This window comes from Xenopus laevis, chromosome 6S (assembly GCF_017654675.1).
Source record: "Xenopus laevis strain J_2021 chromosome 6S, Xenopus_laevis_v10.1, whole genome shotgun sequence".
NCBI classification, from domain to species: Eukaryota; Metazoa; Chordata; class Amphibia; order Anura; family Pipidae; genus Xenopus; species Xenopus laevis.
In genome coordinates, this window is record NC_054382.1 from 88,494,315 (window position 1) to 88,512,219 (window position 17,905).

The 17,905-nt window shown below is 37.0% G+C and overlaps 1 protein-coding gene across 2 annotated transcripts in view; it reads right to left on the bottom strand.

Annotated features, from left to right (window-relative positions):
• LOC108695235 (cadherin-7) overlaps positions 1-17,905 on the bottom strand; it is a 116,181-nt gene that overhangs the window by 52,945 nt on the left and 45,331 nt on the right. The window lies entirely within an intron of this gene.

The following is a 17,905-nucleotide window of genomic DNA, read 5'->3' on the forward strand; positions in this document are numbered from 1 at the left end:
ACATTTGTCAGCTGCTTAAAGAAGCAATTCCGTTCCCAGCCATCATATGCTGTGTAAAATATTGAGCTCTATAAACACTGCCATGCATTTGACTGTTGAGAAAACATATTTTGTAAACACAATCACATTTCTTAATAATAGAGTGGAATTATAGAATTAGTAGCATGTCGGGATTAAGCAAGACCAACAATATATTTTGTTAAATTGTGCATAAAATCAGTTCTTTCATGGCAAGGACATTGTAGTATAATTTTTGTTTTGCCCTTTATATACTTCTGTTTTGATATTTCTATTTGTGTTCTTTTGCTAACCCAACAAATTGATTTTCTGCAAATAGACACAATAACATATTAAACATAATTTTCAACCTGCAATTACCTGAACACAGCATTGTTAAATCTGCACTCATAATCAGTTCTTTCTTGACTACAGGATTCCACAAGGACTTTACAATACATTTTTGTTCCAGTTTTAATAAATCTTGCATCCACTAATTCCTGAAATTAAGGGGCTGATTAATTAATGCTCTGGGATTGAACAAAAGGTCACATGTGGTTTCAGTAACTGATTTCTTGAGCCAAGATGCTGGAGCATTAATAAATTTGCCCCTAAAATAAAAAAAATCGTATGCCCATAGACTGCTTTAAATTGGAGAATATGGATCAAAAATTATTTAATAGAAAACATTTCAGCTATAATAAAAGGTGATGCATGAGCAATGAAATGTTTTTGATTATATAAAGTTTCAAGGAACTAAAAGTATGCAAATAGGACCCAAGTTGGCACCGTCAATAGAAAATTAGATCAGAGAGGTTCATTGGATACACTTAAAAAACAAAATTACCAGATGACCTTAACAGTGAGTGTGAAGTATGTTTTAACAACTGAAAAACTATATTACCTGACATTATTAAAATATTTAAGTATATGCTTAGCTATTCATTTAATGGCAGGATGTCACTTTAAAAAGTATTGGGCTTTAATTACACTACAGTTTGCATTATGGGTATTTATTGGTGTAGCTAGAGGGCTAATTATTGTATTCTGGTGCTAGTTGCACTGGTTTCTGTGCTGCCATGTAGTAATTGTTTTGTATTAATTACTAATCAGCCTTATATTGAATATACATTTATATTCATAACTGTTATGTTTTGGGTAGCCTAGGATGAGTAGAGTATAACAGTGCTTTATTAGCAGGCATGCAGGCATTACACAACAGTTAGCTTTCACTTTCACTTTCACTTTTAAGCTACCAGGAAGTATAAACAGTATAATTATGAGCACAGTGGCATCTACAGGCCATTTGCATGAACACCACAATAGCTATACATTTCTATCCTATATAATTTAAATACTGTTGTGGTCCCTAAGCCTAACTGACAGCAGCACAGAGCATGGGCAGAGAATCAGCAGAAAAGAAGATGGAAAACTACTGGGGCATCTTCAGAGGGACAGATCTTCACTGCTAAAGGTTTGTGGTTGCATTGGGCTGGAACAGAAGCCCAAAATATAATGTACAACATTTCTGGCCTACTTCTTTTGTTAAGCTTTAGTTCTCATTTATACATGTTCAGAGATTGCCAAGAACTTAAGGGTTTTATTTTTGGTAAATCTCGGATTTTATTCATGTGTCATGTTATTGTAAAAATCCTTTATTAATAATGTTGGTTTATTTAATAAAACAGTTTAACATTTAAATAAAGATATGGTCTCTTCTGGGGTTTAGGGGTGGACAGTGGGAATGGAGAAGTCTAAGTTATGCAGGGCCAGAACTAGGGGTAGGCAGAAGAGGCACCTGCCTAGGATGCAATGATGAGGGGGCGCTGGCAGGTGCCTGTTCAAGATTCTTCTGCCTACCCCTAGTTTGGATTCGCTCCTGTCTGCAGCTCTTGCCTACCCCTGTCGCTCACCCCTCTGTCCCTCCCCTCCGTCCCTCCCCTCTCCTCTGTCCTTCCACTGCCCTTACATTTCCCTTTTCATTGCCCTCCCCGATGGTGCGCACGAGTGGGGTTGGCTGGGCTAGCTGGCCCTGAAGTTATGGTCTGATCTTTTCAAGTCAAGCTAATTAAACAGCTTTCATACCCTCCCAATATTTGAAAAATGTCAAATTTTTTTTTGGTCGTGCCCATTTCGGAGCCACCCCCCTAAATGCCACATCCATTTTACGAGACTTGGCAGGTTATGGAAAGTTTGAACATATTTCTGGGTTTTGCTAAGGAGGGTGAAATTGCCCTTTAAGCTGCTAGACTCTGCTCATCTTATCTTATGTAGCTCAGTGCAGGTGCTGAAAATTCGGAGTTTTCCGCTAAAAGCCTCTTTTTTAACTTCAGAAATTTTGTATCTTTTTTTTTGGCATCAGTGCAGGGGATCAAAGAGAAACTTGAGACATTGTAGTAAGAATCCGGGACTGCAGGTTGAGCTGTCAGAATCAGGACTGCCCTGTGAAAGAAGGGACAGTTGGGAGGAATGTGTTTTATGTTTATGATGTTTATGATGAAGTGTGTGTTTGGGGGGGGTGTCTCCAGGGAAACACTAAACAGACATGGAGAAAACATGCAAACTATTTCCATTCAAGTAAACAAGTTCAAGACCCTGGTACTACAAGGTGATAGAAGGGCTTATTTACAAGTGCCTCTGCTAAAAAACAGCAAACCAATTTTGACAGCTTGGCTTGGAACCATTTATAAAAAAAAAAAACACTGCTTTTAATCAGGAATACATCTTGTATGAATAAGCAAAAGCCTGTATAAAATATGCTTTCTTGCATACTCCATATTTGAAGGTAGGGCTCACATTCAGAGCGCACATTATAAAAATACTCTATTATACAAAATAACAACTAGAAAATAATTCCTCAAGGTTTTTCTTGGAAGACGACAAAAAAAGCTATCTTTATACAAGGTTCTTCTGATTGCATATGCATTTTGAGATGGAAAAACAGAAACATAAATAATCAGCTTTGTACAAATGTAAGACTGAATCGGATATTAATTCACATAAAATGTTAAATTAATTCATAATGTATATTTATCATGTATAAATCTGTGAATGATTATGCAAAAGAACTGCAGGCTTTTTGGATATTACTAATTGTTTCACAGATCATTTGTCATTTCACCAACCCCTATGACATCATAAATGCTGATATCTGTACTCCTGTAACTTCTATAAAAATGTATGTACACCTTGGCAGATACATTTGGAGGCCTAATTATTATAGCTCAAAACTGTAGTGGTTTTAGAGCTTTTTGAAACCATGATTAATTTCTATTTTTGTAAACTTACGAATTCCAAGAAAGTTATTATAAGATCCGAATACAAAAGATACGAATGAAAATAGCCGCCGATAAAATCCAAAAACCACAAATTTAACGAACTAACTCAAAATGTGAACTTTTTATAGTAGAAAAACTCTAAAACTATGAACGAAAGGCTGATGTTTGCAAGAAAATAGAGAAAAAGAAGAGAGATTGTTCAATGCACATTCCCTGGTCCCCTGTCACATAAGTAACCTATGCAGATGCATGTATTTACAAAGAAAGGATTTTTTTTTAAGTTACAAAGTTATGATCATAAGATTGATAAGCCACCATACCACGTCAAAATAGAATCCATATGGCGGTCCCTAACTATTTATCCCTGGTCATAATACTCAAAAACTCTTGACCTGGACATTGGGTTCATTCAGAGTTTAAAAGTTTAGCAGCTATGCTGCAGACTAGGCTTCCATGTGGTTGTAGCACCCCCACACCTGTCCCTTTAAATGGTGGTTCCATGCCTTTGGAAATGGGTGTTGGGCAGTCTCTCTCTTAAAAGCTGCAAAAGGGGGAGGATTTATCTCATGGAACCAATGCTGTGGTCTAGGTCATCGCTCTCCTTTAAAAGCTAATGGCGGGGGAGGACTAAGCCCTATGATTGAAACCAATGCCCAGGTCGGAAGACATTTACTTAAAGTAACACTGTTATGCTTTTATGCCGGGAGGCTTTAGCTTTTGAGTATTATGAGTAAATAGTTAGGAAATGCTATATGGGTTTTACCGTGACGTGATATGCTGGCATATCAATTTTATGATCATAACTTTGTAATTAAAAAAACCCTGTCTTTGTAAATACATGCATCTGCATAGTTTAATTATGTGACAGGGCACCAGGGAATGCACATATATCAATCTCTCTTCTTTAAGAGAGTTAATTTGGCCAGATCAGTAGTACTTCCATTTTACTTTAGTATATTTTTATTTAGCTATGGAGTGCTCCAACAATCTTTCATTTTTGCTCTTTGTAAGAAAAGAAAGGGAACTTCCACTGACTTCAAAATGACCTTGACAGCTTTTACTTGTTGTACTTTTGTATTTGTAGATCATATAGGCTTTACACTTGATAAATTACGGAAGAGTTATGGATTAAGCAACTAATCGAAAAAGGGGGGCCTGTTATCCAGAATGTTCAAGACAAGGGTTTTTTCATATATGGGGTCTTTTCATAATTTGGATCACCATACTTTATGTCTAGTAAAAATAATTTAAATATGAAATGAACCCAACAGGATTATTTTGCCTCCAATAAGGATTAATTATATCTTTGTCGGGACAAGGTACTCTACTATTAGTTGAGTACTGAAGGGAAATCATTTTTAAAAAAATGAATTATTCGAGTATAATGGTACCTATATGAGATGACATTTCCATAAATTTGAAGCTTTTTGGAAAACTGGTTTCCGGATAATAGATCTCATAACTGGGCTTATATTTTCTCCCTAAATTCATCTTATTTTACTTTGCTAAACTGAAAAGTTTAAATAAACACTGTTTCAAAGGAGAACTGCATGCAATATGTACATTTTCAGGAATAATTAATTAAATTATCCCTCATAATTAATTGGACATGTGATATGTGATTTACAGTATGGATGATTTTTAATAATTAAACACACAATTTTAATTGAAGTGAAACATATTTTACAATAACAGTGAATGTCACTGAAAATGTATTATGTTAGCATCAAATAGGTATTTAAGCATGAAAACTGCATCTGTTTAGATTATATCTATATTTTCCTATAATTCTTATAATTCTCTTATTCCTCTTTGGTACAAATGTAATATAATTCAAACAGAAGGGATACTTGACTATATGTGGAAAAAGGAAACCCAGTAGCATGTTATATAGAAACAAATAATTCCACAGTAGCGTTTTGGATTTCACCTTTGCAATTTAATTCACAGTTTTTAGGAACATTTGGGGGCCGATTCACTAACTTCGAGTGAAGGATTCGAAGTTAAAAAACTTCGAATTTCGAAGTTTTTTTTGGGCTACTTCGACCATCGAATGGGCTACTTTGACCTTCGACTACGACTATTGAAGGATTCAAAGTAAAAATCGTTCGACTATTCGACCATTCGATAGTCGAAGTACTGTCTCTTTAAAAAAACTTCGACCCCCTAGTTCGCCATCTAAAAGGTCCCCATAGGCTTGGCTAACTTTTTTTGATCGAAGGATATTCCTTCGATCGTTGGATTTAAATCCTTCGAATCGTTCGATTCGAAGGATTTAATCGTTCGATTCGAAGGATTTAATCGTTCGATTCGAAGAATTTAATTGTTCGATCGAAGGAATTATCCTTCGATCGTGCGATCGAACTATCTGCGCTAAATCCTTTCGACTTCGATATTCGAAGTCGAAGGATTTGAGTTCCTAGTCGAATATCGAGGGTTAATTAACCCTCGATATTCGACCCTTAGTGAATCGGCCCCTTACTGTGCAACTGGATAAACAAGCAAAATACCAACACTCTAAAATAATTGTTGCTCTTGCAAAGTTCAGTGATAAGATATATTATCATAGTAGTAAATTATTATAACTAAGGCTGTAGATAACAGTTGTGACTGATAGTTGTGGAATACCACAAGGTTAAATGTGCTGCTGTAATCGAGTGGTGTATATTTATACACTTCTCTATCCCTGCTCCTCATCAGCTTCCATGATCCCTTCAAGTTTCAGCTTTAAAGAAAAACAAACAGCCATTTAACTCTTCTGGTACAGGCATGGGGTCCATTACCCGGAAACCCATTATCCAGAAAGATATCTCCCATAGACTCCATTATAATCAAATAAGTGAGATTTTTATAAATTATTTTTCTCTGTAATAATTAAACAGTAGATTGTACTTGATTCAAACTAAGATACAATTAATACTTAATGGAGGCAAAGAAATCCTATTGGGTTGAATTCAAGTTTATTTCATGTTTTTAATTCGTGATTTTTTGCTAGACATAAGGTATGGAGATCCAAATAACTGAAAAACCCCAGGTCCCAAGAATGATGGATAACAGATCCCCTTTGACAAATGTTCTATATGTTGTAATATGGAGGAAATAAGCTTAGACCTTCTTTTTGATGCCACTATAAATATTTCCACATACAATGCTGTAGGAAATAGGCATTGATACTGAATTCTATGTGTGTCTTTTGGATTATGTGCTGGCTGCCATTTGTTAATTAATTATGGACCTGGAGTATTAAAGGAAAACTATACCTCCGAACTATGTAGGTATCTATATAAATATACTGCATAAAACAGCTCATTTGTAAAACTCTGCTTCATGTATTAACCATTTTCATATTAATGTCGGGGACAAGAGGAATCCTTCCCCTGTTTTTCTGCCTTTGACATCATCCAGCCCAGTTACAGGCTGGAGAGCAATCCGATTGGCTGGGCACCCCAGTGCATCCTTGGGAGAGAGGGTGTGCCTGACTTTGGAGCCAAATGTACAGGGTCTCCCAGAGAGCTGAACAGAGCCAGCACGAGTAGCTGTAAGACTGTCAAGTACAGAGAAGCTGTTAAATCTGTAGAATCTGTTGAGGTGCAGATTGAGCCCAGTCTGTTCCCTGCCAAGCTGCTAGAGACTCAGAAGGAGAAAGGTGACACTGGTGAGATTTATCCTGCTGAGGAGCTGCCTCTAATCTCCAGTGTGATTGCTTCTGAGACCACCCCGGTGAATGAGCCACCCAAGGGAGGATACTGGCATGGATACAAGTGTGGAGCCCCAAAGTGAAGACAAGTTTTGTGCTACTTGAGAGCTGATGCTAAATTACAAAGGGAGAGGTACATTTGGGAAATGGTAGTGCTACCCGTGTAATAAGAGCTCTGGGGAAGGGACATTTCATTTGAACTGTGTGGTTTTTAACCCCTTCCAGAGGATTGGGACTATGATATTAAAAAGGACAGTGTTGAAGCAACAGTTAAGTACCTAAAAGTGATTAGGGTAGTGTCCCACGTGTCCCCAGTGCATGGTGTATTAGTTTGCCCAAGTTTTACTGCAGTTTTTATAAATTTTATATTTGTTTCATTTGCAAACTGTGTGTGTTTTATTATTCCTAGTGGAATCACCCTGAGGTGTGTTCCTTAGTGTTCCCTAGGTGGAAGCACTGTGCTGTAATTCCCAGTTCCCGGTACTTTTCATATGCAAAAGGGACTCAGGGCCCCTGGATTGCCAAGGGTAAGTTGCTATTTAAAGAGACAGTAACCAAATTAGGGTTATATTAATATCCTTTTTTTTAGTAGTAAGTGCTACTAGGTAATCCTAAATAGAAAAATTTTATTTTAAGAAGTGCCCCCTGGGATCTTATGATTCACAGTGCACACAAACAAACCATGCATGTTAGGTCACATGAGCCAATTAACAGACAGAGTTACACTTAGGGCTGTAGTATTTCTGGTCAGGTGATCTCTGAGGCAGCACTGATAATATCATAAAATGGGGGCTCTACGGAAAAGATGTAAAAGGGCAGTATTTACTTAAATATTTATTCCAGTTTGGTAAAACTCTTTAATAGGCTACTTAATATGATATAAACTATATGTTGCTTAAGTATTCATGTCCAGGCCTCTCATTGCATAGAGAACTGCTCTGAACATGTTTAACATTTGTCAGCAATATACAAGCTGATGAAAATTTGCAGATCTTGCAATATTAGATGTATATTGAGCTCACATCACATTATAGGTCTAATATTGCTGGATCTCTGATGCTCGTTTCATAATACATAAAGGATCAAATAGTTTGCGGTCTGTGCATTAGATTGCTGACCTTCCAACATATTTGGGTGGATCTAAAAAAAGTTTTCAACCAAAATATATAGCGTATGCACTGTCTCTGCACTTAACTAAACACGTCAAAGTAATTATATACATATTTTTTGAAGCAATAAATTGGTGTATATTCTGAATTTACAGTTTACAAACAAAAATACAATCAATACAAGAGGTGAAAAGGGCCCAGCTCAATAAATCTTACAATATTAAAGGAGAAATGATAGAAGGTGTTCTCTCATTTTCACTTGCATTTCACTTGCATCTTCTCTTCTTTGGTTTCTTTGGTTTTCAGCAGATTGAAGCATCCAGGGGTTTGTGAAGCAAAATGTCTCACCAATTTCCAGTGACAGTGAAAGAGAAATAACCTCTGCGAGGTAGAGCAAATGCAGTCTGGAAGCTTTAATCCATACTGAGCTTTAAATGCTGGGTTAGAGAAAGGCTTCCTGAATTTCTGAGGAAATCCCCTCCTGGCAACTCATTACAGGGATGAATTCTTAACTTTCCTACAGGGATTACTGCTCTAGCAATAGCTCTGGCCTGATGCACTAGTCCCATTCACTATGGTAGCTGAATGAGAAAGATTAACTAATCTCCTGGCACTGATAACTATCATGGGAGAACCCATGATTTACTTTTTCTCTTCTACTGGGAAAAGATCTGCCTCATTTTCATTTCTTTTTTTGGCTCCAAAACCTCCTTCAGAGAGGTCACAATGTAAGAAGTTAATCCCTCTTGTTGATTGGCCAGACTGTGGCTGATAACCGTCTCACTGCAGTACAAGCAGCAGACATGTTTTTGGTTGTCCCAGATTTAAAATCATGGGGTTATGTATTCTGGGAATGGGTAAGTAATGGTGATAAGCATTTTTTTTCACCAGGCATAGATTTGTGGTAAAATTCTGCACTTCGCCATTTACCTATTTTTCCACAAAACCACCGCAAAAATCTGCCATAAAAATATTTGCAGATACAAAAATCTCACCATATTCATTTTGGGATTTTTTTGGGGATTTTTTTTTTGCTTATCTTTTCTCAGTTTCGCCAAATCATCAGCAACGGCACAGATTCATTCATCACTAGTAAGTAACACTTCTCTGCATACATAAAATTGATTCTTGCAACAATTGCATACATTTACATGTCCTCATCTGTGGTTGCAGCTGTACAAGTGCTCTTATAGCGGTTAACAAATCGTCTAATTATTCACAACTTAAAGGTTGTCAAAGGGTGGTAGGAACAATATATGCGTTTTGAATTTATAAGGAATAATTTACATTGCTTTGTTGCTATGACAACTTTCTAGCAAGCGACTCATAAAATCTCCTTTTCAATGTCTTCTTTCAAATACACTTTTTAAAGAGGACATTTTATACTGTATAATGCTCATCTTCAGTTATATTATTTCTTCATTCTTTACAATTTGCAATTATGCAGAAAAAAAAACAGTTTTGAAAGCATTTTATCACCTTAAAATGTCATTATATCAGAGCTGCACAGAAAAAGTCTCTTGTCTGTATCTAGGCTGAAATGAGGAGTGGGATTGTCTCCTCTTTCTCCCACAGGAAGTTGTACCACTAACTGATAGGCTGAACAATTTGTTAGCTGGGAAAGCCCCTCCTAAGTTCTTGCCTCTATCCCTCACCAGCCTGCACATATCAGACTTATGCTGATACTCCCTGCATCTAATTTATAATGATTCTGCACATTGTTATTAGTGATGGGTGACTCTGTCCGTTTCGCTTAGCCGAAAAATTCTCAAAACTCCAAAAAAATGTATGAAACAGAGAAAAAATCGCCCCCATCACTAATTGTTATTTATTTTTATCATATGAGAGAAAACAGCTACAGTTATAGTTTAGCTCTAACTTGCTGCAACTTATCACAGAATCTGTATGTCGTTAGACGCAGGGAGTTGCCTGATGCTTTACGTTTTCTGTAATTACGTGCCACACTCTGTTGGTAAATTGCACAGATTAAAAAATTTATCCATTTATATTTTTATAGGTGGCTTACAATATGTGCTGTAAATATGGGAGAACAGCAGCCGGCAATCAGATAGGTGGCAATCGGGGCTCATAGAGGGGAGCTGATTGGGGGAGTGACTGGGGAAGCAGCAGAGCGGTGATGAGGAAGGCAGAGGGAGGCGATCATTTTAGGTGGACCAGGAAACAGCGGGGAGGTGATTGGAGAAGGTAAATGGGTAAGGCAATAGGGTGGTGATTAGGAAAGTCATGGGGAGGCAAATGGGGAAGTGAATGGGGAAAGCAGCAGGGAAGCAATCCACAGCGGTGAAGAGATCTTGGAAAATGAACAGGGAAGGCTGTGTGTAGGTGAACTGAGAAGCAGAACGGAGATTGAGAATGGCAGCGGGGAAGAGATCTGGTTAATATATGAGGAAGACAGCAGGAATGCCATCGGGAAGAAGGCTGGTGAAGGGAGGGAATCGGGCAGGGGTGCCAATCAGGAGATGATCGTAGAAGATGGGAGGTCTATGGGGAAGGCAGTGGGAAAAAGATCATGGAAGATAAACAGGGAAGACAGCTGGGAAGGAGACTAGAATCACTACAATTGGAAGAGAAGCACTATATGAACAAAGATATACATGCCAAGCTCACATTATCAGTAAAGATCACTTCTGGCTAAGGATACCTTATGGTCATATGATTTTAGAGGCATTATAAATATCAGTAGAATAGCAAGAAGGTTAATGTAATACACATTGGAAATTTTCCGTTATTTTTTTTTCCTTCCCTTCCTACAAATAAGGGAAAATTGAGATCTGAGCAATTTAATAATTACTATTAAAGGTGGCCATACACAGAGAGATCCACTCGTCTTTTGCGATGTCGCCAAACGAGCGGATCTCTCCCCGATATGCCCACCTTGAGGTGGGCAATATCGGGCTGATCCGATTGTGGGCCCTAGGGCCCAATGATCGGATCCTAACGAATAGTAATAGGCGGTCGGATCGCGGGACCGCATCAACGAATAGATGCAGCCGCGATCCGATGGGATTTTTCATCCCATCAGATCGAGATCTCGATCGGTGAAGCCCGCTGGGCGGCCCCATACACGGGCCAATAAGCTGCCAACACGGTCGGCAGCTTTTATCGGCCCGTGTATGCCACCTTTAGCTCTGCTTTCAAATGAGGGCCTTTATACTTACTGCTCATTTCAATACTGTTCCAATGCTATTTTTAGCATGTATGAACTTGCTTCAAACCAATCGCTAAAATATTTTTATAAGACTGATATTAATACTAAGAATTGGATTTTGAAGGTTATTGCTTTCATTCCCTAATCATCTAAGTTGCGGATGCAAGTTCTAATGATAATACATTTCTCACTTTTCCCATTACATTTCTGGCCACAAGAAAGAATAATTACCACTATAAAATAGCAGAGAACTGTAAAAGGTGAAGATGTAAACCAGCTAAACTAATAACTGTGACTAATTGTCACCATAAAAATTGTGAACTGCTGGACTGTTACTATTCGAAAAGCTCTGCAAGGTATGATCATTTAAATGATGGAAGATATATGACATGTGAAGTGTGCTTTTAACTCAGAGTTAAAGGAATTAGTCACACACTCACTAAAAGATATAAACCGATGATGAAAATATGCTGTAGTAATTTGAGTGTATAATTTATTAGTGATTAAAAGCACAGATATAGCTGTGTGTGTGTGGATAGCTAGATGATAGATAGATAGATAGATAGATAGATAGATAGATAGATAGATAGATAGATAGATAGATAGATGCTGTATGGATAAACAATAATAATATTTTTGTATTTTGATAGATTTAATCATGCATTTAAACTATCATTTCAAGTCCTGCGATAACGTAAAGATCTTTTAAAATCTTAACAACTATGGCCACCTAAACTCCCCACACATACCCAGTGACAGCTTTGTTTTCCTTCTTTCTACATTATATTGATGATTCTGTAGTGACCCGTAGGGTTAATTCCCCTACATTCTGAACCACATGGTGGAAATTCCCTTTTCTGTGCAGCTACAGGGTCTAACTAGACCTTGTGGCTCTCTCTGCCAGGCTCTCCTGCTTCCTTTTCCTACCGGCCACTCCCAGGCTGCTGTATAACTTCCTGGTACCCTAAGATCACTGTGCGGATGGGTGCTAGGCAAGTTTCTGCAAGATGACACAGACTCAGAGCCTGCTTCACTACAAGGGACCACTGCTGGAGGGTGGTAAGTGCACTCTTCCTACATAGGATTTTGAAAATCCCGTAGGAATGAACAGAAAGTGAGTGAGTTGTATTGTGGTGAGTTCTAAATTCATGCTTTGATAAATCTGCCCCTAAGGCAAGAACATTCCATTGATTCTTTCTAATTGTACAGCTTTTGTCTTTGGGACAAAACTTTTAGCATACCATACACAAATACACTTTTTAGCCTATGTTTTATTTCTCCTTTAATCTGCCATAGTGAATTCCTAAAGTTCCACAAGTAAAAACATACAAAAGAATTGTAGATATTGTCTCATCTAACACCACTGACAAATTGTACACTGCAGTAAAAGTAATTATTTTCATTATATTCACAACAGGACTAATCATGCTGTCTTCAAAGGTAGATTAGATTAGAACCTCAACATGCAATGCTAATACATTGACAGATGTAATCAAAGATACAAATGAAAGGTCAGTAATGTGCAAAGAAGATATATCTGCCTGTTTTATATCGCTTTGCAAAATAGGAGAATATAATGTGCTTAACTAAGAATATAATTAGAAAAATTATTCAACCTCTTTAAGAGCATTATCAACAGACTGTATGACCTTTAAACAGACTTTCTCATGTGCCTTACAATGTTTCTTGAGAAATGGGCATTAGATTTCTTTCTTTTTTCACTCTGATGTAATTATGTCATGCTGATTCTATCATAAGATGAACTTTCTAGGCATCCACCATGCTATCCTAAAATCCTAATCAAAAGCCTTTGTGTTTTTTTAGGATTTTCTGAAGTATTGCAACAGAACTGAAATATTTATAATTATAGTTATTTTTAAAGTGTTTTCCATGCTGATCTGAAAACGGGTCTGTTGAAATGTTGTTGCAATCATTCTATACTGAGCAGGGGAGAGTGATGGTGCCCGGGGTAAGCCAAAAATATTTGGGATGCCGCATGGGAGTCTTCTGTTCATTTAAAAATAGCATTTATAAAAATACATAGCAAAACTAACTGCTTGAGCTAATGTGCTGCATATGGTGACTAACACATCAGCTTATATTTCAGTAAAATTGCGTTACTCATTTACCATAGGGGCCAGTTTTAAAATGAATAAAAATATACAAAAGTAAAACAAAGAGTGCCCGCTATTTACAAAGTTACTGGTGCCATTTACAGCATGTTCGTAGCAATTTTTGGCATGTGCTAATGCACTCCTTTTGCCTTTTCTGATTAATTGCATGCAACTATGATCATGCTAGGAAAATTCTGAAATATGGTCATCCTGGACCTGGTTGTAATGCCTGGGTTGCTCTACCTTTCGCCAGGTCCTTCAAGTCATAATTGAGTTTTTTTACTCTGCCTGTGTGTCAGATGCCTCCCAGACAGTAAATGGATTAGCACAGGCTGCATAATCTGACCAATAGTTCTATTGTAGTCCTTCCTTACTGCCTCTAAAGGTGGCCATACATGGAGAGATCGGCTCGTTTGGCGATGTCGCCAAACGAGCGGATCTCCCTCCGATATGCCCACCTTGAGGTGGGCAATATCGGGCTGATCCGATCGTGGGCCCTAGGGCCCAACGATCGGATCCTAACGATGCCCAAACGGGCGGTCGGATCGCGGGACCGCATCAACGAATAAATGCGGCCGCGATCCGACGGGATTTTCTGTCCCATCCGATCGAGATCTGGCCGACTTTCGGCCAGATCTCGATCGGTGAAGCCCGTCGGGGGGCCCCATACACGGGCCCCCCGACGGGCTTATCGGCCCGTGTATGACCACCTTTAGAATATAAAGCCATTTAGGATTACAATGCCACAGTGGTATACTACTTGGCAGGGCCAGGACTAGGGGTAGGCAGAAAAGGCACCTGCTTAGGGCACAATGATAAGGGGGTGCTTGGCAGGTACCTATTAAGCATCTTCTGCTTACCCCTAGTCCATGTTCGCTGTCTAGCTCTCCCCTCCCTCCTCCCCTCTCCTTCACTCCCCTCAAGGCTACTGGTGTAAGCCAAGGTCTTAACTGTGGGAGGGCACCTATTAGCTTTCAATGTACAAAGAACTGACTGTTCTGTGTGCTGGAAGAGGTCCAGTTTAAGTGGGGCCTCTTTATACTGAAGTTATAGTGGAGTGACCTCCATTGACATTTCATTTGACTTTTTGTGAACACCATTTATCCACTACTTCACCTGTCATTATCCATTAGCTCATTATAATTCTTTTCATTTTTCAGGTTTTTTTTCAATATGTATCTGTACTCATATCATTTATGATCCTTTTAGCAGAAAAAGATTTGTCTGTCTTTATTTATGAGCGAAATTTATCGTCGGATTTCACTGCATAGACTCCAATGGGTGAAAAAAATTGTTGTGTGTCAAAAAATTGCTGTACGGCAAAAAAAACCTTTGTCGCTCATCAAAAAAAACTTGGCAAATTTGTCACCATTTTTTGAATTCTCAGCGAAGTGAAACAGGTCAGATTTACCCATCACTAATGATCACAAGTACTTTGTGTATGGTAATTTAATAAAGAAATACTGCACTCATTTTGTGCACCTGAGAGCTATAAATAGGGATGAGGTAAATATTTCTCTGTGTTTCACAGCGGAAAAACGTCCATAAACGCTAAAATGATGTGCCAGTTCAAAAACTGTTGCTCAAAAAAACACCCATTGAATTCAATGTATTTGACAACTTCTTTGCTGTTTCACAAATGTTCTAATAAGCAAAAGAGATCAGATTCACCGATCATTAGTCATAAATAATGACTAATAAATTGTACTTGTTTTTAGTAACCTAAAGTATATCCATATATTTATGATCAAATTATAATGAGGTCCGGGGAGAACTTGGGCATATTGGCTTCAAGTAGGACATCACTGTCGTGAAAAATTATATACATATATAGAAAAAAAAATGACGGAATGCACTCTGATTATTGAGCTACAGTATGTTTTACATCACAGTCAGCAAAGTTTCAGGCAAGCGATGTGCTCTTTATCAAGCCATGTTCAAAATTACATTACACATATGTGGAATTTAAAGGGATACACAGGGAATGACATCGCTGTATCCCCACAGAGCACAGTCCAAATATTTATAAATGCTGTAGATAAAGCCATTATAAAAATAGAGCAATAAACAGATATTTACAAAATACAAACAGGTCACAATCCTTATTTAAGACAAAAGTATGAAGTGATTTAAGTTCACTGATCCACCAAACCTCCCTCCTTTTAAGTTTTAACTCCCTCTCCATTGGGGGGGTTGTGTGGTTTCCAGTATCATAAACCTCAGTTGATCTGAGGTATGACCTTTTTACAAAAAGTGCTTCAACACAGAAGCACATAGGAGCAGAGCCATTATGGTGAATGTGCTGAGGCATTCTATTTCACCCAATAGGGTGGTTCTGCTTTCAATAAGGGTAAATTATAGCTTAGCTTGGATCAACTACAAGGTGCTGTTTTATTATTACAAAGAAAAAGAAAATTATCTTTTAAAAATTTGGATTATTTGAATATATATATATATATATATATATATATATATATATATATATATATATATATAAATATATATATATATATATATATATATATATATATACATACATACATACATACATATATATATATATATACATACATACATACATACATATATATATATATATATATATATATATATATATATATATATATATATATATATATATATGGAGGGCACACACAAAAAAATCCACCAACTGCCTGGGCCCAAGCACATTTTGCTTAAAAAATTAGGTAAAGATCTGAATATGTGACCGAAATGTTGATTTTGCACAGGGTAAAGGAATTTTTTAATCAAGTCTTGCGAGTGCTGAGTTGTTCTGGAAATAACTTTTTAATATTCACATATTTACTATCATTGCACAGTTATCTAGTATAATATTTAAAAAAAAGTGCAAAAATTTTGCATTCAGACGTTTCAGACTTCGTGTGGCATTTAATGGCCATCAGCAGTATAGGTTATATTATACAGTAACACTATGGGACCAATTAAATAAATGTTCTGATGTTTGTTCCCTGAAGTGTAAAATCAAGATTTATACAGCATTTGAAATATATATAAGCCAGTTTTTCTTTTACATTAGAATATATTTCGATTAGGTTTTGTAAATTCTAAAACCTGTGATTGAAATGCTAGCAATATTATTATTATTATTATTAACTCAAGTAAATAATTAAACGGCAACAATATATAACTAAAGATGTTCTGACATAGACAGTTGCAAATTATTCTAGTAATGCCAAGAAAAGATCTGAGCTGACCCTGACATTTTCCTGTGTACTCTTTCTATAGAATCTGTTCTTATATCCCATTAAATTGGATATATAGCTTATTTCAAAAATTGTTATCATTCAGCATCACTTGAAATAGAGGAGAAATGACGTGTAATATTTTAGTACCCACTCTACAGCTGTAAATTTTTGCTACATTGATATATTTGTGTTCTGTGCTATTTCCTATATGTTGTTCCTGAGTGTCAGTGGTACTTGTCTAATACAGAGGCAAAACCAATTTCTCAGTATTCCCTCTGATAGTCCCTGCTTGCTAGTGCCATTAGTTTCTCTCTTTTCATGCTACCTTGTGTTTATTTATAATAACCCTCTTCACCTTGTTTGTCTCACCCAATAGTGTAACTACCATGCAGAAGACTTTGCTACTGTGGGGTGCCTGGGGGAGAGGAGGTCGTTGGGGTTTCCCCCTGCACTTTGGGGTGAGGGTGAAGGTTAGCTGAGGATATGAAGTCTGAGGCCTGGGGCCATCATTAATGCCATTGGTCTAACCATTTCAAAAGTAAGAATCTCTGCAATTTTTAGGCTGCAAAACACGCTAATCTGATCATTGGCCGTTCGCAATATAAATTGTAGCGTTGTGGTTGGGTGACAGTAATGTGGATGTGTCTTGGTAAATTATGACTGGTTCCTGTCAATAACATACAGAGAGACTAATCACTGTTCTCATTCTTACACAAATTAAAAGGTTAAGTGAAAAGTAAAGTGATTTTTTTTAACCGAAAAAAATATATATAACTTTTAACACTACCTTATATGCAACCTTTAATAGAATTTTTTTATTTGTTTGTTTTTCTAAGGAATGGGTCATCACATAATTATGCTTATAAACATTATAAAATTATTTAATAAAGTTAAAAAGGCAGTTCAGCTTCAGCAGAACTTGTAATATGCTCTACGCTGATACTTGAAGATTATTTGTCTTTTTTCATTTATAGTTTAATTAATTATTGCATATCAGAAGCTGTTAAAAAATCAGAAAGTACTTTAAGCAAATTAATAATGAAAATAAAAAGGACAAATTAAGAGATGACAAAAGGGGAAAAATAGAGAAGACAAATGTAAGAGATCAGCATCTTGCTGATATAAGTTACACTATTAAACCCTGCTTTATCTGTAGATCCTGAGTTTCTCCGCAAGCAAACTAGTAGAGGTTGGCAGCCAGGGTAGGGTTGTCTGGAAAAAAATACCTGTATTCCTATAACTGTTCTGTTCCCTATCAATAACAGTAACAACAAATATAGTTTTAACTGACCTAGTTGGTTAAATAAAGAGCAG